The sequence below is a fragment of the Lissotriton vulgaris genome, chromosome 12 (assembly GCF_964263255.1).
Source record: "Lissotriton vulgaris chromosome 12, aLisVul1.2, whole genome shotgun sequence".
Lineage (NCBI taxonomy): Eukaryota > Metazoa > Chordata > Amphibia > Caudata > Salamandridae > Lissotriton > Lissotriton vulgaris.
In genome coordinates, this window is record NC_141700.1 from 75,006,466 (window position 1) to 75,031,247 (window position 24,782).

The 24,782-nt window shown below is 46.5% G+C and overlaps 1 protein-coding gene across 4 annotated transcripts in view; it reads right to left on the reverse strand.

The window, feature by feature from the left end:
• Positions 1-24,782, reverse strand: part of LINGO3 (leucine rich repeat and Ig domain containing 3) — a 229,308-nt gene that overhangs the window by 74,754 nt on the left and 129,772 nt on the right. The window contains exon 1 of one of the 4 annotated variants that reach the window (XM_086947208.1): positions 14,429-14,537. The exons of the other annotated variants lie outside the window; for them this stretch is intronic. The gene's annotated coding sequence lies outside the window, so the exon portion shown is untranslated. Of the gene's footprint in view, positions 1-14,428; positions 14,538-24,782 lie in introns of those variants that run through there. 4 annotated transcript variants of the gene reach the window in all.

The window sequence follows — 24,782 nt, forward strand, 5'->3', positions numbered from 1 at the left end:
AGATCTGTTTGATCAGTTTGCAGTATTAGCTTTTATAGCATATTGTTGTCAGTTATGCGTGTTACTTGATTTTCCAATCGTGTATAGTGTTTACAATTAAAAGGTGTTTGCAACTTTGCATTTCTTTATTTTGCCAGGATCAAATGTGTGGGTGAGTGGCCATCCAGGCATCGCTAGGGTGGCGCAATGGGCCGAAAGCAGGAGTTGGAAGCATGGGTTTTCCCTCACTGAGATAGTTTGGTTGGGGTTCCCAGGCATGCAATGGCATAGCTCGTTGAAGAAGCTGAGGCACAGACTAGCAGGAGGCGGACCTCCCCCCCCCCGACATTTTGGTCATCCACCTTGGGGTCAATGACTTGACGTTCATGGGTAGAAAGGCACTTCTACAGGTTATGAAAGCCATGATGGTTGAGATAAGTAATCAGATGGGGCAATGTGAGTTATGGTGGTCCATGATCACATCATGGAAGGTCTGGCATGGGGCCAGGTCAGGAGAGGCCATTGAATTTTTCCGTACAAGAGCCAACAGCGCAATGCGCAAGTTCACGGAATAGAGGAGTTTTGGCTTTATCAGACATGGACTCTTACATGCCAAGGCCACTGGGTATTTGGACGAGGATGGGGTTCACCTGTCTAATGTGGGCATGGATCTGTTCCTGTGGGACCTGGGCGACGCCCTAGAGTCAGCGGGTTCTAAGTAAGAAAGATGCATGCCTTGGTGGGGGGCCCTGGATGTGACGGCTGCCCCATCCAGAGCTGTGGCAGAATTACAGGGCGGTTCAGAGGCTGAACGGTACATAGGGGTATCCTCTTCAGGAGCACAAAAAGGGTGCAAATGCCAAACAACCCCAGGAGTCTTTACGGCAGGACACTGGAGGAAACAACGGCGCCTCTCTAGTCCTTCTGGCTGTTGTAAGCCTGAGCAACCGGGGGCTTGCCTGGACACGCTCTGCCCCTCGAAGGGCTTGAGTAAAGTGGTGGACTGGTGGTCCACGGTATTTAAGGGGGAGATTCCCCAAAAAGAGTAGCACCAATTGGGTTGGCCACGGTGCAGTTGGCTCATCAGGTGCGCAGGGCAGCTTAGGTGAGTCCATGCTGCCTGCCCTTATATCGCCCGTAGATTGACCCACCGTGTTGGCTATTTCATGTATGAAATAAACCTGCAGCAATATCTTATCCAACAAAACGAGTCTTGTGTGTTTATTTACTATGAACATGCTATGGTTTTCAGGTTGGGTGAGTTGCCGATATTGGCACTATGTTTTAGATGGTTAGTCCACTCAAGGCTGATGTGGCCATGCTGCCACTCTGGCATTTCCCCCCGGTAGATGGTGGTCTTAGGGTCTGTTTCCGGGTGGGCTTGTAAAAAGTATATGAAAAAGGATCCGAACTGGAGTCAAGAGCAGACTTGTAAATACAAACATCTAAGGCACCTTATGTCAAGGGACACCAGGATCAAGGTACATACAAGAATAGCATGCCAACTAGATATAGGGCCACATTGGAGAAAATATTTTGCAGAGAATATTGCCAAACACATTAGCAGTAACACATGTGGTTGCATCTTTGTGATAAGGTGGTGGACTTTTCTAACTCTTCTCCAATGATAGAAAATTCCACCACGGCCTATGAAAATTCCCTAATAGTTTTTTAGCTAACAATGGGTTGTGACTGGGGGATGAAGGACTTGTCTGAAGGCCACAGGATGTCTTATAAATAGGTCTAATTTTTAATAATTTTACATCCTGCAAGAAAAGACAGCCTACAAATTTCTCAAGAAGTACTTTGAGACACTCTTCAAAAGAACAGTTATATAATACACATATAGTTTTCATTTAATTTTAGAGGGGAGCTCACATTGGCGCTGGCACTTGAAAAATAAACTTCGCTTGCAGAATTCCTCAAATATGGTTACCGGGGGGAGACTTGCCATCACAAAGACACTGTAAATAAAAAGGTGCAGCCAGACCACACTCACAGCCTTTACACTCCAGGCTTTTTAGTTATTATCTAAGTGAGACGTAGCCACAGAGGTGCCTGTAAATATAATCTGAAGAGACAGTTCTCTGATGGGGAATATTAGATGCAATAAACAAAAGGGAAACAAGCCCACAGCAGAAGAATTAGATGAAACAAACTGTTCATCCTGGTATGATTTGTTATTCTAGACAAGAGCACACTTCCCTCGCATCAAGAAGACCAGAAGCGGAAGACGTTCCTTCTCCTACCTCTCAGCCACAACCTGGAACAACCTCACAAAACACCTCCGAAACTCCCCCGCCCGCATGGACCTCCGAAGGAAACTCAAGAATTGGCTCTTCCAGATGAAACAGGCCTGATCTCCCCCTCAGGCCAGTTCTACTCAGCGCCTGGATACCCTCGCGCGTGATTAGCAGCGCTCTACAAATTCACATAACATCACATTCCTCGACCTTGCAGCAAAGAGGAGTACCTGAGGCAAGACACTCCTAGTCACAAGGTGAAGTTGGCAAAAGCACTATTTTTAATGTTGTAGAAACAAATCATAAATATCCCCTATAATAGAGTCTGAATTCAGACATTGAAAAATGGGCGATGTGCAAATAGCTTTTATCTAAAGTATGAAGATAAACCTTTTAAAAAATTTTTTATTTCTTTTTTATATAGCGCGAACTTGACCCGAAGGTATTCGGTATCAGACCTTTTTACACGAGCACCAGTTGCGTTACATGAGGACACATTAATTTTTGTTAGGCACGGGGATATTAAGTGATAAGCCCAGAATCACCGGATGTTGCGCGTCCTTGCCAAGACTCTAACCCGGTTCCCCAGGTTTGAGGTTGACCGCCCTAGCTGTTAGGCCATCACCTCTATCTTGCACAATATGTTTAAAGCAACATGACTCTCTTTTTCTTTTTGTAGTATGCCTCTCTTTATCCAAGCCTTTTTGTGATGATGTGATCAGGTGTACTTCCAGCTGAATTGAGTAGAGAGAAATGTGGTTAATGCTGACATTTTATTATGTGAATATATCGGTTTAGTTACGAGGAAATCAATGGAGAGATTTTTTAAACTGTGGAAATATACTTTTTTATTAGGTTACCTGTCACCAACAATACAATGTTTTCGTCCCCTGGTAGAGTTCTAATCAATATATTCAGCATCCAATCATGAAAGCTATTACATTAGTTAAAGCTCTTACTAGAATCTCTCTCCCATGGCAGATGTAGAGTTAGAGTGCACCGCACAGCATACCCGGGGAGAAAACGCATAACTAGTGATGCATGTTGTTAAGACTGCAGTTTTGGATCTAAACTTTTGCTGAAATTACCAGGACACTTGTAAAGGAAGTGTTAGACGTTGAACTACATTGAATTCAATTTTCTGGTAATATATCATCCCTCAATATTTTTTATAATGAATTGCACATTTTCGCATGACCACATGAATTTCGCAAATTTGGACAAGAAGATTGAGTTCTGCAAACCAAGGAAAACCATTACTTCCAGGCCTAGTAACTCCATGAAAATTTTAAATATTATGGTACTATGCAAAAGTGTGTTTATGTGTTAACAATTCCATTCAGATCCTAATAGCATTCATAGGGCCAGATGTACGACCTTAAGAATTTACGACTCGCAACTTGCGATTGATTGTGAGTTGCAATTTACGAGTTGCAAAATGTCATGTACAGCAGTGTCTGGGACACTATTTGCGATTTCCAATGGGGTCGCAAATTGCCTCCCTCAGCAATATTCACGAGGCACTTGCAATTTGCAACCCCATTGGGAATGGCTGGCTCTCCCAGGAATGGTGGCCTGCTAGGCTCAGTAGACCTCCATGTCTGGGACTTCTTTTCAATAAAGTATTTTGTTTTTTAATGCAGCGTTTTCGTTTCATTTTTTAAGGGCAGGTAGTGGTCTCTGGGACCGCTACCTGCCCCTAAATATATTTTCCTCTACATTTACAAAGGGGACAGGGTCCCCTGGGGACCCCTTCCCTTTTGCAAGTGCTTGACCAGCCTCTTGAAGAGGGTGGTAAACTGAGAGTGTTTTGCGACCACAAAAAATTCTTACATGGCTTGTGGGGTTGCTATTAGGAAGGGAACGCCCCTTCCTAATAGTGAGTCACAAAACACTATTTTGTGACTCGCAAATTATTTGCGACTCGCAAAATAGTGTTAGTACATGGCCCATAGGATTTTTGCACATGCAAACGGGTCGCAAACCCATCTGCGCATGCAAAAATGGGTCGTACGTCTGGCCCTTAGTAATGTAAGCGCTATCCAACACTTTCTGCAAGGATTTGAGGTTATACCCCCTAACAAAAAGGACTCATTATTTTGACATTTATTTTAATTACTCATTTTCTATGTCTCGAATATTCATTTGTGATAATAACTCCTCCAGGTGAACGGGTGCTTTCACAGAAGTAATGTAACAAAATAATATACTGTAAACAATTGGACCCATTTAAAACAAAAATTGTATTGATATGGAGCTGTGGCCATGTCATTAAAAAAAAAATACAGTACATGCTTCCTAAAATCACCCTTTAGTATCTAGCCGCGCAAGGAGAGCGTGTTTGCACTAGGGCAAAGTAGTGAAAATAGGTGAACATTGGGTTGCTTGAACTGAAATACAGTCACTGGTCTCCCGTCCTCACTAAGGGCTAGATGTAGTTACCAATTCTAAAATACCGAATTTTACCGATTCGGTATTTTAGAATCGGTAAATCCTATGTAGCTAATAATTCGGCAGGAATGAATGTCAATTACCGAATTGGTAATTACCGATTCGGTAAAATAGGGAAAGAGTCAAAGGTGGCAGGGTGTCACTTTGACACCCTGTTGCACCCCTGATTAGTGCTTGTGTGCACATTTGGCACACATACATGCCCTAAGGGCATGTGTGTCTGCCACATGGCACAGGTGTAAATGCACAGATTTGCATTTACAGAGGTATTCGTTATTTACCACCAACTAATAGTTGGTGGTAAATAACGAATCCTTAAAGCACAGAAACACTCTTTAAAGTGCGTACTACATGTCATTTACCGATTCCGGTATTTATCGAATCTGTAAATTGGCTCCCTACATAACAAAAGCCTGTTACCGGTCGGTAACGGCCGAAATTCGTTAATTTCGGCCGTTACCAACCGGTAATAGCCGTCCTACATCTGGCCCTAAGTCCTTCTGTCTCCATAAGTAATGACTCTGATATTAAGTGAATATTAATCGTTAAAAAGTAGTGAGCCCACATTATGGAAATCAATTTTAATTTATTTTCACTAGTTGTTGTGTTCTAACTGGTTAACTGGCACACAGACTGACCATAATTTATTGTTCTACAGGATTAGAGAGAGTTTAGACATCTCTTTTAAATATGTAAATTGTTATGCCAGTTTTTTTACATTTTTGTTCAGTTTTGGACTGTCATTTAATTATAAGGCTATGTATTTGTGAAAGTAATTAAATAAAAAGATACAGGTTTTAATGATTTGAAGGTGTGGTCCTCTGCTGTCCATCCTTCGGATTTGCATTACAGCAGCAGCATTGTTCTCGACCAGCTGCATTTGCACCAAGATGGAACAGTGAAGGTCAGCAGCATCTCCATGTCAGAATCATGGTTTACTATGTAGGCCTCATTAGTGCATGCTACAATAGGATTAACTAAGACATTGCAAGTAGTTCTTAGAACCTGTCCAGAACACCCCTAAATGGCCAGGAGATGTCCTGACCAGAGGGGCAGATCTGAAAGTATAGGCAGTGTTTGACCAGACCAGGAACATCTTGCGTGCTATTTTCATGGCGCGGTGGGGAGCACGAGGCGTGCTGCAATTTGTACGCAGTTCTATCGCTGTGACTCAAGAGCATCAGCAAAGCCCTGCAATTACACCCAGGATTCCCTATCATTTGAGGACCTGCCAGTCACCAGGGCAGAATAGGCACTTTACTTGGGCCCACCCCTGGGCTGAACCCCTGACAAGCTGACGTGCACGTGCGGGAAGCGCTCCTCCAGTGGAAGCTCTCCGTGTCTAAGTCTGTTTCCTTCTTCGTAGGATACAGGCAAGGCCACTGGCATAAATACATTTTTGTAGCCATTGCATATTCCGCACAATTACGAATTTGTCACATAATCCATCATCTGCCGCATAATTTGCAGATTTGAAGAAAAATACATTTCTTACTCAACCAGATCAACAGTTACTAAAAATGCTGTGACATGTGTTAATGAGAAGTGGAAGGCCCATTGCAAAGATTGTCTGAGCAGCACTCAGTTGTTTATTGCTGGTTTTGGGTGTTACATTGGTAATAATGAAGTGAAACCTTAGCCCAGACAGTGTTAACGTGTCAAAAATGACAAAACAATGAATACGGTCACAAAATGTGCCACATAATTTAGTCAATACTGCCGCATACTTGTGCTCCCTTGATACATAAGTCCAGTGTCCCTGGACACAGACAAGTACCTAGATCCAGTTTTCCGAGTCACAGATTGTGCAGCCTATGTTAGATTCTGTGCACCTTTGATGTCTGGGTTCGCCTAGAGTCACCTGATGTGTACCAGGTGCCTTAGGTGGGAGATAAGTGGGGATGTGGAGGGGACAGTCCTTGAGCCCATGTGGGCCTGTGTGGATGGTGTGCATTTCCTGGTGCCCCTACACGCGAGCATGTAGGGCGTTGGGTCTCTTGGCCTTCCATGACCCGGCACGAGTTGATACAGTGTCCTGTGATCTACAGGTTCAAGTAGGCCTACAATGAATCTACAAGGGATTGTGACTTCTGACCTTCCCTACCTACAAGTATTTGCGAACCGTGTGTCCTAGACTCTGCAGTTCTCTGTTTCCCATCAGGCGGCCTACAACGAGTAGGGTTGTGGGACCATCCCTCACCCGTGTATGTGTACACCTCATGTCTACAGTTCTAGAGGGGGCTCTAAATTGTACCATAAGTATGGTCAGGTCTGGCAGTCTTCTCTAACCCTGCCCGTGTGCACAAAGTGTGTCCTGTCCTCTGTAGTTCTGTGGGACTCTAAGTTTGAGCCTACAAGGAATAGAGTCTTAATGCCTTCCCATATCCCATGTATGCCAAGCTGATAAGAGAAGGTTTGGCACCTTGGGGAGTGGATCTTAATGGAGTATGAGATGGCTTGGGTGCAGACTTTGCTTGCATTGTGAGCTGCATTACTGTCTGCTTGGAACAGGCGCTAGAGGCAGGAAGAGTCTGTGCAGGAGGATCTGCTCCCAGGTGCAAATGTGGAGCTTGGTGGAGGGAGCACAGAGGTAGAATCTGTTGACCAGCATAGCATCCACCTCCCAAGGGATGCAGCATCATCTACAACTACGCAAAGAGTGTGCCAGCCTTCAAGCACCACACAATATAACCCCAGAAATGGCTCGAGGTTACTGATTTACCACCCGGTGACACGTGCACCCATCCTAGTCATTTTTTTCCTACTATCGTCTTCGGAGTTTCCCTGGTAGGCGGCTGCATCTGTGATCTAGAGAACTTCTTCTTGGCGACCAAACACTGGGCATAATTCACAAACTGCATTTTGAATTACGTAAAATAGTACTACTGCTTACTTACCACAAAATGCAATTCACAAACTATAAGTCTAAACCACCACCATCTTTTCTATGTGGAGATACTCACACATGTAAGTTTACTACTTAGCAGTAAACAATGGGTGGGGCCAGGGGGAGCAGCTTGGTAAAGGAGAACATTTACTACTATATTAGACAGGTTTAGGAAGGAGTAAAGAGGGGTTTAGAAGGGTTCATGAGTGGTTTTAGGTGGGACAGACCCTCACCCCAAAAAGAGTACGCCCACTGCTATTCACAAACTGCACTTCTAAAGCTACTACAGCCGGAAAAGACCCAAAAAGGTTGTAAATATACTCCAGCTCAACCCTGAGTAAGTCCAGTGAGACATGACCAACCACTGGCACTGTAACACCGTCCCATAGAAAATAATGGAGACAGAGGCCTAAAGTAGAACCCCCATAGGAAATGATATCAAAATGACTTAATTTATATTGAATATATATATATATATATATATATATATATATATATATATATATATATATATATATATATATATATATATATATATATATATATATATATATATATATACATATATAAAATGTATTTAATGTTAAAAATATAAAAGATGAATAGATAAATGGTGTTTTATGAAGAAACAAATTTGATAGCCCGTTTTTAATTTAAAACTAAATGTAACTATTGTTTTTAAGAAATGAAAGTAAATGAATTCTATATCTTAACTTTTGTAAATTTGAATACATAATAAGTAAATATAAAAATGTTACTTTAGGTGGAATTTTTTAAAAAGAAATCTTTAAAAAAAATGTTTACAGTAATATATTGAAGCTAATTAATTAATTAAGTATTTAATTCAAAGCGAAGTTGTTGGCCCACACAGTAAACGTTTTATTGCGCCTCACTCTTTTGATACGTATGAGTACATTGGGCCACTTATGTCTTACCTGGCCATCCTGACAATATGGTATGGATGCAGCTGTCGTGGTCCAACATTGGCCATGCCTACTCTAGTCTTTCTCTTATTGGGAGCCAGTTCTAACCACACAGGTAAGCAGCTCACCCTTTCCAACTGCATCAAACTGAAAATATATGCATGCATTAAGAAGAAGGCTCCAGTGGGTGATGCAAGACTATATGAGGCGTCACACGCCTAGAAACAGGTGACGTCATCTGAAGGTACACCACTGTCTATTGTACTTATATAGTAGAATATTTATTGAAAATTTAATGCTGCTTTTATTAGTAAGCACTGGTTCATTGGAGACACACTCAATCCACTATTAAAACGAGACAAAGGCAAAGACATGTTTTATTTTAAAAGATTAGCAGGACTGATTGCATCACAGACATTATAAAGAGGTAAAAGGTCACAATGTGAAACTAGTGGTGTTGGAGGCACAACGGACAGAGGTCTTTATATGTAGCCTCATGAGTTATATCGTCATACAATCCTGAACTGCCTGTTGCATTCTGGGAATTGTAGTTTCACTTTTAACATTGTAGGTATGGACCACAGTATGGACTGTGTGATGCTGGCTAAAAAGCCAGGGCTGGTTGAAGATTTCACATATGACGTGGGACACTTTTGCAGCTATGTATGGGACGGGGGCAGTTTCAGATGTAGGAGGTTACTATACGAGACCAGAGGGGGAAAGTGCAGTGGTAAGATGTTGCAATACTGCGCTGCATTGTAGGAGGTTCAGTATTAAGCCTTGAAGTGAGACTGGAGGAGAGGTCTCTGCAGTGAGAGGTTGTTTTAATGCGTCTGAATGAGGAGAGGTCTAGATTAATAGGTTGCGATATTAGACTTCAGAGAGACTCAGAGTGGGGGTTCACGAGTGAAGGCAGGTGTGCAAGATGCGCAGGAGTGTGGAGGCGAAAGTTTAAAACAGAGGGGTTTAGTGGTGGGCTTAAAAGGGAAAAAAGTCATAGGTGGACAGATTTTGAAAACAAAAACTGGGACATCGCAGAAACATAGAGTAGGACCAGATGTGGTTTCTTTGTGAATGTGGGGAAGGGGCGGGGATTGCCCCCTCCCTCTGCGGGCCACGCAGTGTTAAAAATAAAATGGCAATGAAATTATTTCATTTATTTTTTATTTTTTAACCAAGGCATGCCACAGCTGCCAGCCTGCTTCCAAACTAGGAGGGTGTGTCCTCTGCTGATGATTGGCAGCAGGAGGACTGGAGTAGTCATGGTCATACACTTCAAAGTGCGCATGCCACTTTGGCTGCCGGTCTTGAGCCGGCCAAAGTGACATGCGCACTTTGAAGCTCTGCACCCAGCTGCCTTATACCGCTAGGTGAAGACCAAGCTCAGGCATCTAGGGCCTGAAGGAACGTTAGGCCAGCCCGCTCCAGCCAATCCTGGAGCTGCTCTCATGCAGCATGACAGCAGCGTCTGAATTGGTTAGGGGGGTTCTTATTTCTACAGTCTTCGGGAGGACGCAGAGCCCATGGGTAATTACAATTTAATTTTAATTAATATCATATCTGTAATGCATGTACATTAGTTTGTGTTTCTTTTATTTTGGAGACAGGGGTTATTTTGGGGGGACTTTTGAGGGAGGATTTTTTTAAGTATGGATGGAAATTTTGTTTTTGTTTTTTTGGAGATGGTGGGGCACTTTGCTTGCCTCACCACTTTAAAAGTTCACCAACCACTCCTAAGTAGGACTACATTTCAGCATTGACCAAAAAGCACAAAGGATCGACCTGGCATTGCTTATCAACAGACAAAATATAGCCAATGAAGCACTAAAGCAAGTTAAGCGCAACTTTTACACACACAGACATTTGTGTTAACCTAAGTTGCTTTCTGCTAAAGGCTAATAACTAATTCTGCACGGGAACACATAAAATCCCACCTACTTCTGTGTTCAGTTGACCCTCTCTAAAAACTGCGAAATGTGCTATATTTACTGAAATTTGCCAGGACAGATGGTGAAAAACCAGGATTGACACAGCATCCTTCGATGCCCGGTCACCGTAGCTCAAGTGTAGTTCCAGGGAGGCGCCTGTCTAGTTACTTCACATGTATAAAGCATTTTTTTTGTTTTCATATTTCTACCGGCCATCTGATAGGGGGTCAGTGACAAGAAATGCTCTATTGCATTTTCGTGCAGGGGTTTACGCCAATGTAAATTGCATTAACTTGCTTCAGGTCAAGGTCCGGCAGACAGGCAGGATGAAAAGTAAAATGCATTGGTACACAAAAAATGTCTAACTTTTCCACTAAAGGGTGTGCAAAGCCCCAGGCAAAATGGTATTTTGATTTTTCAGCACTCTCACTCCCCCAGGACAAGGTCTTTTTTTAGAACTTTTGCTCTAGTGTGGCTTTGTCTTATGTCCAAATGTGGTTGATCCAAAAGGCAGTTGTCTGCAGTGGTTCAGATGTAGCACCCACCCTCTTCTGGTTTCACTTCAATGTATAGGCAGACAGGTTTTATTAATGATTTTCTTGCCTCTTTTGTCTAAACTGCTATTACACTAGAATAGGGGAGGCGGAGGCAAATACAATTTCTATGCTACTCACTTTCCCCATTTTAAAGCAATAACAAATAAAATACACACCGTCAGCCCTTACGTAGCAAGGAAGGAAAAACACTCAGGGTTGAGCTGCGAAGCTCCCGTGTTTGCCGAAAACACGCCACTGACATTTTAGCTAACATTAGACTCATTCTAGGACATGCAGCTTTACAATTAAAAATCTCACAAATTTCCCATTTCCATGTGCGAGTGACTCATCCAGTCTGGGATCATTATTTGCATGCTGAGATTTGTAGTCCTGGTTTCTAAATTGACCAAGCAGGACTACAAATCCCAGAATGCACAGGAAGAAAAATACCCTGGACTTGATGGGTTACTCACACATGGACCTGGGATGTTTGAGTGTTGTGTAATTACTATGTTCGTGGAGGGCAGAGCTTGCATGTTTCCCCATGTCTGTGTGTGAGTAGTACATTCAGGTCAAGCATTTAGGGATTTTATGATCTGCAATCCTGATTTTATATTTTAAACAGATCACTACAAACCCAATTTTACAAAAGAAAAGTGAATCTCATCCTTGACGATTCCAAGGATGACTGAGTAGCTGATCCAGTCCATTTTTTTTCATTGTGGGATTGTTAATACGAATTTTATAATGAGAGAAACAGGACTACAAATCCCAAAATGCATAGAAAATCTTAGACTGGACGGGCTACTCACACATGGACTTGTGAAGCTTGTGAGCAGTGTAAATACTATGTTCATGGATGCCAGAGATCACAAGTTTCCCATGTCCATTGGTGAACAGCTGATCCAGTCCATTTTTTTTTTTGCATTCTAGTTCCTGTAGTTCTGGTTTTCTACTGTTTATCCAGGGCAACAAGACCCAGACTGCAAAGTAAAAACCTGGACTCTATCGCAGGCGCGGTGCATCCATTAGGGCGTGGGGGCGTAGCCCCCCGCCCGCAGCCGCCCGCAGCTCCGACGTTTCTGAACTTAAGTAAACTGAATAGTTTACTTAAGTTCAAAGAACGACGCAGAGGGAGAACTGACAATGCATGCCAGCTAGCATGACGTCAGACCGCGCGTCATGTTGACTGACATGCAGCAGCACAACACAAGTGCGCATGAGTAGGGACGGAGGGCGAATTTTCGCACCGTGCCCACGCATGCGCACTTGTGTTTTAACTTGTTAGCGCATGCCCATTAGGTCTCCTAATGGGCGTGCTGCGGGCGAGGATTAACTGTGCCCTGGCGCTGCAGATTGGCTTAGGGGTTGCCACTCGGTGCTGCTGTTCCTTTTCCGGTTCCTGTTTGGAGATGAGGCGCCAAAGCGGACCAGGAGCAGAGGCGGTCAGGTAAGTTTTCTTAATGTTATCTCCCTTGGCGCACCACCCAGCGTGACCTCCTCCCCCGCGAGTACTGCATTGATTTGTCAGTTTGTTAAAGTGTTCATGCGTTCATCTCTTGACCTCTTCACATAGATAATGTATAGCGCTATAACATCATTGCTCCGTTTCCGACCTTGAAGTTGATGCATGTCAAACAATTGTCATCAGTAGCAGAACAGAGCGAGAGTGTCTATTCTAGATTACTTCCAACTGGTAGGATAGTTCCATGGGTTAAGCCTTTGCTGCAGCAATCCCAGGCTCGAACCCTAGCAGTCCTACGTCATCCACTCTGACGTAAACATCACCATCCATTTGACGAGTCGCTTTGTGAACGGTTCTATACACATTATGAATATTATTCTCTTTAAGGGATAGATGAAACACAACGTTGTGTAACCGTGGACAGACAATTACCAATTATTGGTCAAAACGGTCACCTAAATCTAAGCAACAATGATTGTTAAAAAGTGAAACATATACATGCTCCGTGTTTTTTGCTCATCACAGTTGTATGTATATTGATGGGCTAGCCAGTTTTCAGTTCAGAATGTGTGCATTGTTCATTTTGTCATGCGGCAGTGCTTTAGTAGAGTTTTGCTACTGTCGCTTCTATGGGGCATTGCATTATGTTTTCAATATGGAAACCTACTGGCTCCAGCGTTTCATGCAGACAGGCCTCACAAACAGTGTGGAGTGGCAACTTGAGCAAAATGCAGAGATGTTGAGCAGACTGTGGCATCTCTAAAGGATGAGCATTGTATGGATTTGGTGATATCATAGTCTGACTCGCCAGTGGTGGCTGGCGTAAACAGGCCTTCTGTTGCGTCAGGCCGCTCCCAAGATCGCCAAGCAGCTGAAAGGAGGCTGCGTAGTTAGGGTGGTTAAACTTGACACACTGCGTCTGCACTAATGTATGCATAGGCACCACCATTTTAAAGAGCAAGGGAGAGTGAACAAAATTGAGTCCTGGGTGAGTGATGTCTGTGTGAGTATAGGGTGAGCAGTGTGCCTGTGTGAGTCCTGGGTGAGTGATGTCTGTGACAGTGCAGGGTTGGTGATGTCTGTGTACAGGGGCGGCCTTAGGCATGTGCAAGCAGGGCTACCAAACCCCAGGGGCCACCACGCCAATATATATCCTTAATATAATAATCCTCTGAGGATGGATACATATTTGCGTGGTGGCCCCTGGCAGGGATTTGGCGGCCTCCGGCTCTGTTCCACTTCCAAACACCCTGACCCCCCCTCTTCACTGGCCTCCACGCTCCGCCCCGCCCGGACGCCCTCTTCCAGGGCCCCCTACCTACGCTCCCTTCCCAGGGCCACATGATCCTAGAGCCGCCCCTGCTGTGTAAGTGCAGGGTGAGCAGTGTGCCTGTGTGAGTCCTGGGTGAGTGATGTCTGTGTGAGCGCAGGGTCAGCAGTGTGCCTGTGTGAGTGATGTCTGTGACAGTGCAGGGTCGGTGATGTCTGTGTGAGCGCAGGGTGAGCAGTGTGCCTGTGTGAGTCCAGGGTGAGTGATGTCTGTGACAGTGCAGGGTTGGTGATGTCTGTGTAAGCGCAGGGTGAGCAGTGTGCCTGTGTGAGCCCAGGGTGCTTAAGAATGCACCATTTGCCCGCTCTTTTTTCAAAATGTTCTCGTGGGAGAACCCCCGAATCCCCCATAGGTGGTTGGGCCTCGCGCGCTCGCCACAGTGCAGTATTTACGCCTCACCACTTTCAAATGTCACCAGTCGCCCCTGCTCTATCAGCTACCCACACATGAGTCTTCAAAAAGAGAGAACTCAGTGGCTGAGCAACTCCTGGATGTATCTTGAAACTTAGGAGCACTCTTCCCTGGGCGATCTGGCTACAGCACAAAGCACAGTAACGGAATGCATGCAGTAACTGCGCAAACAAACACACACCAGCCGCCCCCACCCAGCGCACGCAAAGGATGTAAACAAAACATCTGATGCAGACAGTACCACTCCCAGCAACAGGTGACCCCGAGGGCCCTACCTGGTGACGCACGCACGCACGCCCACGGCGCGGCCGGCACGCGGAGAAGAACGTCACCGGGAGAACAATCGACGTCCTGCGCGCGCGTGGGGCCGCGAGCCCTGTTCCCAGGATCCACCGCCCCCGAGCGGATGCTGCTCCGCCGGGCCTGGCAGAGGGGCCTGCCCTGGAAGAACAGCTGGCGGGTGACGCACGGCGGGGCTCCGGCACGGGCAGGTCACTGGACGTGAGAGGGAGGGCCGCCGGGCGCGCACTGGGGGCCGGGCATTAAAAATAACCCGAATCCGCTCCTGAGAGGGAAGAGCTGGAAAATGTGAATACTGGATATCCGCAGGCATGCATAACGCCTCTGAGCTCCCCAGCTGTGCTCCAATCCCAGGCTCCCTTCCTAAACATCACAAAAAGGTGGTTATGTTACTTCACTTCATAAACCCCCAAGTTTCCCTGCTCCATGTGTGAGCAGTTCATCTGGTATTTGTTTTTTTGCATTTTGGAATTTGTGGCCCTTATTGTGTTATGCAGTCAACAAGAATCCAAATCCCAGCATGCAAAGAAGAAACCTGGACTGGACGAGATATTCCAGAACGGAGCTGGGAACCTTGGGAGCTCTGCTCCTCCACCCTGTAAGTCCCACACCACTACTTGCCAAGGCCAGCCCTCATCAATTTACCACATTCTTAAAAACTCGGTAACAGGGAATTTGCACCTTCTTTTAGTCCCCACAACCATTCACACGTGCTATGACCCATTCCATCTTGTTTCCAATCCCAGGCTTTCATCCAACATTCCACTGCATTCTGGGACTTGTAGACTTTTGCTAATTCACTGCAGCCCATTGGATAATGACGCCTGGAGACAAACGTGCAAGACAATTCTAGGAGAGGTTGTGTTCATGTGATTTGGGGTCATCTGGTGGCTCTACACCTTCTACTGTGCATGTCCTATAGCTGGACCCACATCTCTTCGCCCTCTATCAACGCTCAAACCAGATGTCTCCTCCAACCCCCCCCCCCCCCCCGCCCAACCCCTTTACAGTTTAACATGCTACTTCTCTCCCCATTCCAGCCATGGATGCCCTTACATGTCCTCTCCCTTTTCCGATGCCCATATCAGAACCTCCTTCTCCCTACCTCATCCTCTTCGGGCTTAATTTGAGCTGTGTAAAGAGGCATGAGGTGGAATCAAGACTTATCAGCCTGGTATTCGGCACCCTGACATACAACAGTGTCGCCTGCAGGCTTATGAGCTACACTTTGGGACCCAGCACTTACTCTTTTACATATTAGGCACCACAGACATGGTCAATGTGGCAGAACACAATGGAAAAACATTTATGTAGTAGGATTGTGGCCATTCTTTATGGATAGTTCAGTCCGTAGGCCAAGACAACAAATGCGTCTACTGTTGTCAAGGTTGTCGACCCACGTGTTTGTTCCCTGTCTTGTATTTTAAATGAACACAGGTGGTCGGCTTGAAGAACAGGATAAATGTGAATTATTGATAAGGATGGATCAGTGTCCCAGCTGCTATGAGTGCTGCGTCCCTACACGACCCGCCGCTGACATGCCCTGCCTTCCAGTCGAGGACACTGAGACCTTCCAGGACTTCAGAGCAACAAAATAGCCTTTGCAAAGCGTGTGGGGGGAGAGGGAGGGGGAGGTGAATCGAAGGTGTTTGTGCATACCTGTATGGTAGAAGTTGGAAAGTTTTAAAGTGTTATGGGGTGGTAGGGGAATGCTGGTTGCTAATGGTATGGTGGTTAGGGGGACATTCAGTGCTGTGGGTGTTAACAGTAGCAGCCTGTGCAGGTAAGCGCTGTGAGGCGGGGTGGGTGAAAGTGACAAACAATGGGATAGGGAATGTAAAATAAATAAAACCACTTACCTTGTGCTGCGGCAAGCGCAAGTTAAGAGGTTTTATTCATTTATTTTACATTAGTTTGTCACTTTCACCCCGCCTCACCACGCTTACCTGCATGGGCCGCCACTGAGTGTTGGTAAAGTGGTGGGATCTGGTATTTCCAGTGAGTGTGTTAAAGTGGTGATGTGCAATGGGGAATAAATATGAAGTTGAAAGCCCTGGTGATGAGTGATGATGGAAGTTGCTAAAATTGAAAGCCCTGGTGAGGTGTGGCTATTGGTGAAATTGAAAGCCTTGGTGAGCAGGGGTGTAATGAAACCTGAGGAGGCCCCCCTGCAGACTACGTGGAAGGGGCCCCCACATTCCAGACACAGAAAGGTGCGCTTAGGCCAGGGGTCTGTCAACAGTCCTGAAGAGGGCCCCCTGGGGCTCGGCGCCACCACCCCCGCACCACAGGGGCTTCTGGAGCTATTGTTATGCCACTGTTGGTGAGGTGTGACTGTGGCTTATAGTGAAATGTGAAGCCCTGGTGGGTTGTGATGATGAAGATGAAGAAAAGGCAAGGCCTTGTGAGGTCAGATTAGGAATAATGGTGAAAAGGAAAGGCCTTTTGGGGTTGGACTGATGGATGCGAAATGGAAAGCGTGTTGAGAGGTGGTGATGACTGATTGTGAACCGGAAAGCCCCGGTGAGCTGTTGAGATGATTGATTGTGAACTGGAAATCCCTGGAGAGGTGTGATGATGAAAAGTCAAAGCCTAGTGAGGTCAAATTAGGAATGATGGTGAAAGGTGAGCCCTCGGTGGAAAGTAAGCGCTGGTGAGATGTAATGATGATTGATTGTGACCTGAAAAGCCATGGTGAGGGAATGGTAAAAAGGAGAGCTGCAGTGAGGTGATGGTGATTGCTTGTGAAATAGAAAACCTGGTGAGATATTGTATTGTAATTGCATTTATATAGCGCTTACTACCCGTGGCGAGGCGTCAAAGAGCTTTTTCGGCGAGTAGCATGCTACTCCGGGACCCATAGAGGATTAGCGTTGAATTAGTATAGTGAAACATGCAAGTACATTTTAAGTGGTGGATAGGTTAGTCAGTTATTTGGATTCGGAAGCATAGCAGAAGGATAGAAGAGGAAAAAAAAAGTTTGTATTCATATATCGCTTGTTACCCCTGATGGGTGTTGAAGCACTTTTTTGGCGAGTAGGACGCCTCTCCGGAACCCATAAAGGATTAGTGTTGAAAATTATTATAGTGAAGTATGAAGTAATTTGAGTGGTGGATATGTTATTCAGTTATTTGGATAGAGCAGTGTAGGTTGCGGGATAGAAGAGGGAAAGAGGTTTGTATTTATATAGCGCTTGCTACCCCTTGATGGGGTTTTGAAGCGCTTTGTTGGCGAGTAGCACGCTACTCTGGAACCCATAGGGATTATTGTTGAATTAGTATGGCGAAACATGAAAGCAATTTAAGTGGTGGATTTGTTAGTCAGTTATTTGGATTGAGAAGGGTAGGGGAGGGGCAGAAAAGGGAAAAAGGTTTGCATATGATGATTATTGATTGTGAACTGGAAAACCCTGGTGAGATGTGGTGATGACTGATTGTGAACTGGGAAGCTCTGGTGAGCTGTGAAGATGAATGCTAATGAAAAGGCAAGGCCTGGTGAGGTCAGGTTAGGAATGATGTTGAAAAGGAAAGCCCTAATGGGATTTGACTGCTGCTGTACATGCAATGGAAACCCCTGGTGAGATATGGGGGTGATTGTTTTTGAACTGGACAGCCGCGGTGAGGTGATGGTGAAAAGGAAAGCGGTGGTGAAACCTGGAGATTTGCAGCGTTTAAAGGCAGCCACTGACGCTCTCAATATGTACAGCTGGGTCTAAAACTAACCTCGCTCCGCTGCGGGAGTCACAGGGCTCAGCCGAGCGTGAAAAGCGTTGAGGACACGGAAGGGTGGAGGGGGCAGAGGGAGAGAGCCTGGGAGGGAGGGCGAGCAGACAGGGAGTGGGAGAGAGATGACAGTGTCCATAGGGGACGGATGAGAGTCATTAAGGATTTAGGTGAGGTCTGGAGACAAGAGAGGCCTGGAGAGAGAGAGAGGGAGGGGAGAGAACATGCTGGCAGGGGGAAGATGCGGGCGGATACAAGGGCACCAGTAAGAAAGAGGAGGCGTCGGCAGGGGAAGCAGGTCTTCAGAGAGGCATACAAGGCATTGAAGAGGCAGCGGTCACAGCAAGAGGTACAAGAGGCCAGAAAAGTAAGGAGGTGGCGTAACAGCCAGGACTGCCGGCTTTGGTACTGGGGAACCAGATTCGAGTCTCGGCGTCAAGGGCTAAAGATCCTGTGTTTCTGGGCAAATCACTTAATTTCCCCATGCCTATGAAAGAATGAATGTGTCATTATGTAATATAACTGGTGATCATGAAAAAGCTAGATTGGAACTGCACCACCACTTATAAATAAAATCCATAAAACATTATCCATAAATGTTGCGGAATTCTAATTCGAAGAAGAAAGTCGCTTATAAATAATTTTTGAAAAGCCACAAATACCACAATGCCTAGCTACTAAGAACAGGATGTGATGTAACATCAAACACTGAGGTTGCTTTAAATGTGTAACAAAAAACTTGAGAAAATGATCGTGAGCAAGGTGCTAGGAGCACTGAAACGCGTAGATCGTGTTGTTTTCATTGCTGAAGAGATTTAAATAAATCAATTTGTGGAACTCAGAGGGAGTGCGCCCATTACTTTCGTCCAAGTGGCGGAGGAGTGTTAAATAAATATATATATATATATATATATATATATATATATATATATATATATATACATACACACAGACACACACACACATTTGCAAGTCTACTGTATTACTGTATATAGGCACATATTTACAAGGGTACTCAAAAACGGGGACAGGCTGGATATAAAAGTAAGACTAAGGGCTTTAGACCTACTTTTATTTCTGGCCTGTCAAGGTTTTTGGTCCTTAAAATCTGGTCATCCTAAATAAGTAGTGCTACAAACAGGGATGTATGCTGAAAAAGTGGAAAGGGCACCTGGGGGGGTATGATATTATAATGAGGGGTGATGTAAGGAGGGCCAGAAGGAGGGAACAGTGAGGCGAACTAATGAGACAGTCTGGTGGGCACAGGAGGGAGCAGGAAAGAGGCAAGATTTAGGGGAAAGAGCTGAGATACGATGAAGAGAGAATAGAAAAAAACTGTTAGGCCAGCGAAAAGGACATTTAGGAACAGTAGAGTGAGAAAGACTCAAGAAACAGGGTCTAAACTTTAGAACAAGGAGGGGCGAAAGGATGAAAAAAGGCTATATTGACTTAGAAGCCATTCTAAGGAAAGACTCATAATTACGGCGGAATCCACAACGAGGCACATCATTAATGAGGTAGAAGGATTACACATTTAGCTAAATGTGACATAATGAGGCAGAACCATTCCGCAATGAGGCTAAAATAGGCACAAATTGAAAGGAGGCTCTGGGGGCCATTCGTGTGAGGCAGAGAGAGCTAGAGGATGGAACTAAAAGACACAAAGAGGTACAAGGCGATGTAAGAAAGCATGTAGAACTGGAAGGAGGCACAATACACAGACCCTCAAGGAGGCACCACCCCAGTTTGGACCTCGGTACCCCCCGCAATTTGGACCCCAAGGTGTAAGCCAGCCTTTTTTAGGCAGAGGTTGAGGCAGAGGGCGCGGGCGAAAAGGAGGCAGCCAGCAGGAGAAAAGAGTGCAGTGGGAGGAATCCCCAGCACAAGGGATGGAAACCCGGAGCAGAACCAGCAGGAAATAAACCTAGTGGTTAATCTATCCAAGCGCCAACTCAATGAAACTGAAGAAAAAGTTATTCAGAAAGGGCTTGGATTCGTCCCCACACCTAAAATCAACAAATTCCAACAAACTTGCGAACTACACCAGTTCTTCTGCAAGATACGCCTGAAAGCGTTCTTTGAGGGCAAAACCCGAGAACCAACAGAAGACTTTAGCCAATGATTCCACCATTACAGTAAAACAAGCTGATAAGGTGGGAGCCACGGTCATCATGGCAACGACAGATTATGACATAGATGTCTCAGACAATTGGAAAACAGGCGGTACTACACCCCCATCCCCACTAACCCTAGAGAACGCCTTACTAGAACCATCAAGGGATTAAGTTCAAGTTCAGGAATTTGTATAGCGCACTACTCACCCAGAGGGTCTCAAGGCGCTTGAGGGAGGGTGGGTGCATTACTTATCGAATAGCCAGGTTTTTAGCTGCTTTCCGAAGGACAGGTGGTTCTGTGTAAGGCGGAGGTGAGTGGGAAGTGAATTCCAGGTTTTGGCCGCTAAGTAGGAGAAGGATCTTCCTCCCATGGTGGATCTATGGATGCGCGGAATTGCGGCGAGTGCTTGATTGGATGATCGTAGTTGGCGGGTGGGTGTGTAGAAGGACAGTCGTGTGTTGAGGCATTTGGGTCCTAGGTCGTAGAGGGCCTTGTGTGCGTGGGTGAGGAGACGGAACGTTATTTTCTTGTTGACGGGGAGCCAGTGGAGGTCTTTCAGGTGACCGGAAATGTGAGCTTGACGGGGGATGTCCAGTATGAGTCTGGCTGAGGCGTTTTGGATGCGTTGGAGTTTTTTCTGAAGTTTGGCTGTGGTTCCGGCGTAAAGGGTATTTCCATAATCCAGTCTGCTAGTGACCAGAGCGTGGGTGACTGTCTTTCTTGTTTCGGTAGGGATCCAGCGGAAGATTTTTTTGAGCATGCGAAGGATGTTGAAGCATGAAGATGAGACGGCGTTGACTTGTCTGGCCATCGAGAGGGAGGAGTCTAGGATGAAGCCCAGGTTACGTGCGTGAGCTGTAGGTATGGGTGCTGTACCCAGGGCCGGTGGCCACCATGAGTCGTCCCAGGCAGAGGGGGATGATCCTAAGATGAGGACTTCTGTTTTGTCCGAGTTTAGTTTTAAACGGCTGTTCTTCATCCATACGGCTACTTCTTTTATTCCTTCGTGTAGATTGGTTTTGGCGGTGTTTGGGTCTTTGGTGAGGGAGAGGATAAGCTGGGTGTCGTCTGCGTAGGAGATGATGTTGAGGTTGTGTTGTCGCGCGATGGATGCGGGGGGACTCATGTAAACGTTGAAGAGGGTGGGACTGAGTGATGATCCTTGTGGTACGCCGCAGATGACTTCGGTGGCCTCAGATTTGAATGGGGGGAGGCGGACTCTCTGGGTTCTTCCGGCGAGGAACGAGATGATCCAGTCCAAAGCTTTTCCTTGTATTCCGACGTTGCTGAGGCGTTGTATGAGGGTGCTATGACAGACTGTGTCGAAAGCGGTGGAGAGGTCAAGTAGGATGAGGGCAACTGTTTCTCCGTTGTCCAGTAGCGTTCGGATGTCGTCTGTAGCAGCGATGAGGGCGGTTTCGGTGCTGTGTTTGGCTCGGAAGCCGGACTGTGAGGGGTCGAGGAAATTGTTGGATTCAAGGAAGGCGGCGAGCTGATTATTGACGGCTTTCTCAATGACTTTGGCAGGGAATGGGAGGAGTGAGATGGGGCGGTAGTTCTTAAGTTCAGAGGGGTCTGCTGTGGGTTTCTTCAGAAGGGCGCTGAGTTCGGCATGTTTCCAGCTTTCCGGGAAGGTAGCGGAGTTAAAGGAACAGTTGATGACATCGCGGAGATGAGGTGCGATGATGGAGTCTGCTTTGTTGAAGATGTGGTGGGGACGTGGGTCGGTTGGTGAACCTGAGTGGATGGAGTTCATCAGGCGGATGGTGTCTTCAGTAGTGATTGGGTTCCAGGCGCAAAGGTTGTGAGAGTGCTGTTTTGGTTCGGAGGTGGGTGGAGTGGACTGTTCTTCGGACTGGTTTTCAAAGCTGTTATGTATGTCGGCGATTTTGTTGTGGAAGAAAGAGGATAAAGAGTCGCAGAGGTCTTGGGAGGGAGTGATGTCGTTGGTGCCGGCGGTGGGATTGGTAAATTCTTTGACGATGTTGAATAGTTCCTTTCTGTTGTGGGCGTTGTTGTCGAGTCGATCCTTGAATGCTGATTTCTTGGTGGATCGGATCAGTTGGTGGTGTTTGCGGGTGGCGTCCTTGAAGGTGGTCAGGTTGCCAGTGGTTGGGTTTTTTCTCCAGGTTTTCTCGAGGGTACGACATAACTTCTTGGATTTCTTAAGGTCATCGTTGAACCAGGGGGCCTTTTTGCTATCTTGTTTGATCTGGTGGTTTTTCAAGGGTGCTAATTCGTCAGCGCTGTGGGTGATCCATTGTGTGAGTTTGGTGACAGCTTGGTTTGGGTCCGATGATATGGCGGGGGGGTTTTGGTTAAGCGATGTGAAGAGTTGGTCGGTGGTGATTTTGTTCCAGTTTCTTTGAGGAATAGGTTGTGGGGGGTTGTGGGTCGTGGTCTTTTTGTAGCTGAAGTGAACGCAGCTGTGGTCCGTCCAATGGAGAGCTGTGGTGTGATCAAAGGAGATGTGTTTGCTGGAGGTGAAGATAGGGTCGAGCGTGTGTCCGGCTAAGTGGGTGGGGGTATCAACAAGTTGTTTAAGTCCGAGATTGGCCAGGTTGTCGAGAAGGGTGGTGGTGTTGCTGTCGTTTTTCTTTTCCAAGTGGAAGTTGAGGTCTCCCAGTAGAATGTAGTTCTCGGAGGTGAGGGCATGTGGGCTGATGAAGTCAATGATGTCTTCGTTGAATTGTGTGCGGGTTCCTGGTGATCTGTAGATGAGGGTGCCTCTAAGTGTGGTCCTGGGGTCGGTGTGGATCTGGAAGTGAAGGTGTTCGGCGGTCGCGAGGTTATCATCGGAGCTGGTCGTGATTCGGATGGTGTTCTTATGGACGATGGCGATGCCTCCTCCTGTTTGGTTGGTGCGGTCTTTTCGGATGATCTTGTAAGCGTCCGGGATGGCTATGGCGATGTCGGGCGCTGAGGAGGCGTTCATCCAGGTTTCTGTAAGGAAGGCGACGTCCGGTGATGTAGTGTCGAGTAGGTCCCAGAGTTCATTGGCGTGTCTGTGGACCGAGCGGGTGTTCAGCAGGATGCACTTCAGGTGGTTAGAGTTGGAGCTGTGTTTGGAGGAGGTGGATTTGGTGTGGGTCCTGATGCAGGCGAACTTGCAGGAGTGGCAGGTGAAGGGTCCATGGGTGTGTCCAGGGGCAGCCTCGCAGCATTGAGGGCAAAGAGGGTAGCGGCGTCATATGTTATGCGGGTGGGATGGGTTTTGCGAGGACCAGGGGGACTGGCGCTGGGCGCGGTCCAGGCGCGGACGGGTGTAGACGGGCTTACCTTTGGCGCACCTTTGGCGCGCATGGGGAGCGACCGCTGCGCGTGAACGCTGCGCGCAAATGCATCTGTCATAAGTGGATAGTGGAGGGGGAGGGGTGAGGGAGGAGCAGCTGGGAGGCGGGAGGCGGGAGGCGGGAGCGGGCGGAGAGCCGGGCAGGGAGGCACAAACAACAACAAAACACAAAATGGCAGTCAGCCCAAAAGCGAAACCGGGTTGGGGCACACTATGAAGAGCAAAACGCGATATGTGTGTCAGTGGAACCGGCACAAGGCACAATCAGGCACAAAAATCCAAGATACAGGCAGCACAATTAAGCAGAGCGTAGCAGCGCGCTTTGGCAGACTAGCGCCACGATATTATGCAAATTAGCGCTCGTGAAATCGGCAAGGCAGCGCAGCACAATAGGTCATGTAATTATAGCGTTATGAGTCGATCTAGCACAACGAGGGTATGCAATAGTTAATCAATGCAGGCAGAAGTCTGGCTGTGGGCGCTACGATACCACTCAGTCTTGCAGGGCAGGGAGCAGCGTGAGTAGCGACCGCCTCCGCAGAGTGCCAAGGGTGGCTGAGCAAGAAAGAAGCGGCCTTTCTTGTCAAAAAAGCACCTAGGACCCCCTATTTCTACGTGCTCCCTAAGATCCACAAGGGAGTGTCACCAGTACCAGGCCCACCGATAGTCTCAGGAATAGACTTGGTTCTGGAACCACTCTCGCAATTCTGCGACCACTTTCTACAGCCGTTAGTCAAACTTATTCCATCATATATACTGGACACAGCAGACGTCCTACGCCTACTGGATCAGTTTCAAGCCACTGATCAGATTCACTTCCTCATCACCCTAGATGTTGAGGCCCTGTACACCAATATCCCACAGAGGGCCACGCTAGAGGTGATTGAGGAAGTACTGAGTACTACTCCTTGGGAGTCACCTGCGCCGCCCGCATTCATAATGGAGTGCGCCACACTGGCCCTTACCGAGAATTGTTTTGAATATAAGGGACAACTTTACCACCAGACGCAAGGTACTTCCATGGGGAGTACCTTCGCTCCCAGTGTGGCCTGCCTCTATATGGCAGCATTTGAAGGCAAGCACATTTTCCACAATTCCAATCCATACCATGCCAACATCCTTTTGTGGAAATGCTTTATAGACAATATCCTGATTTTCTGGACAGGCAACAATGAATCTTACAGTGAGTTCTTTGTTTG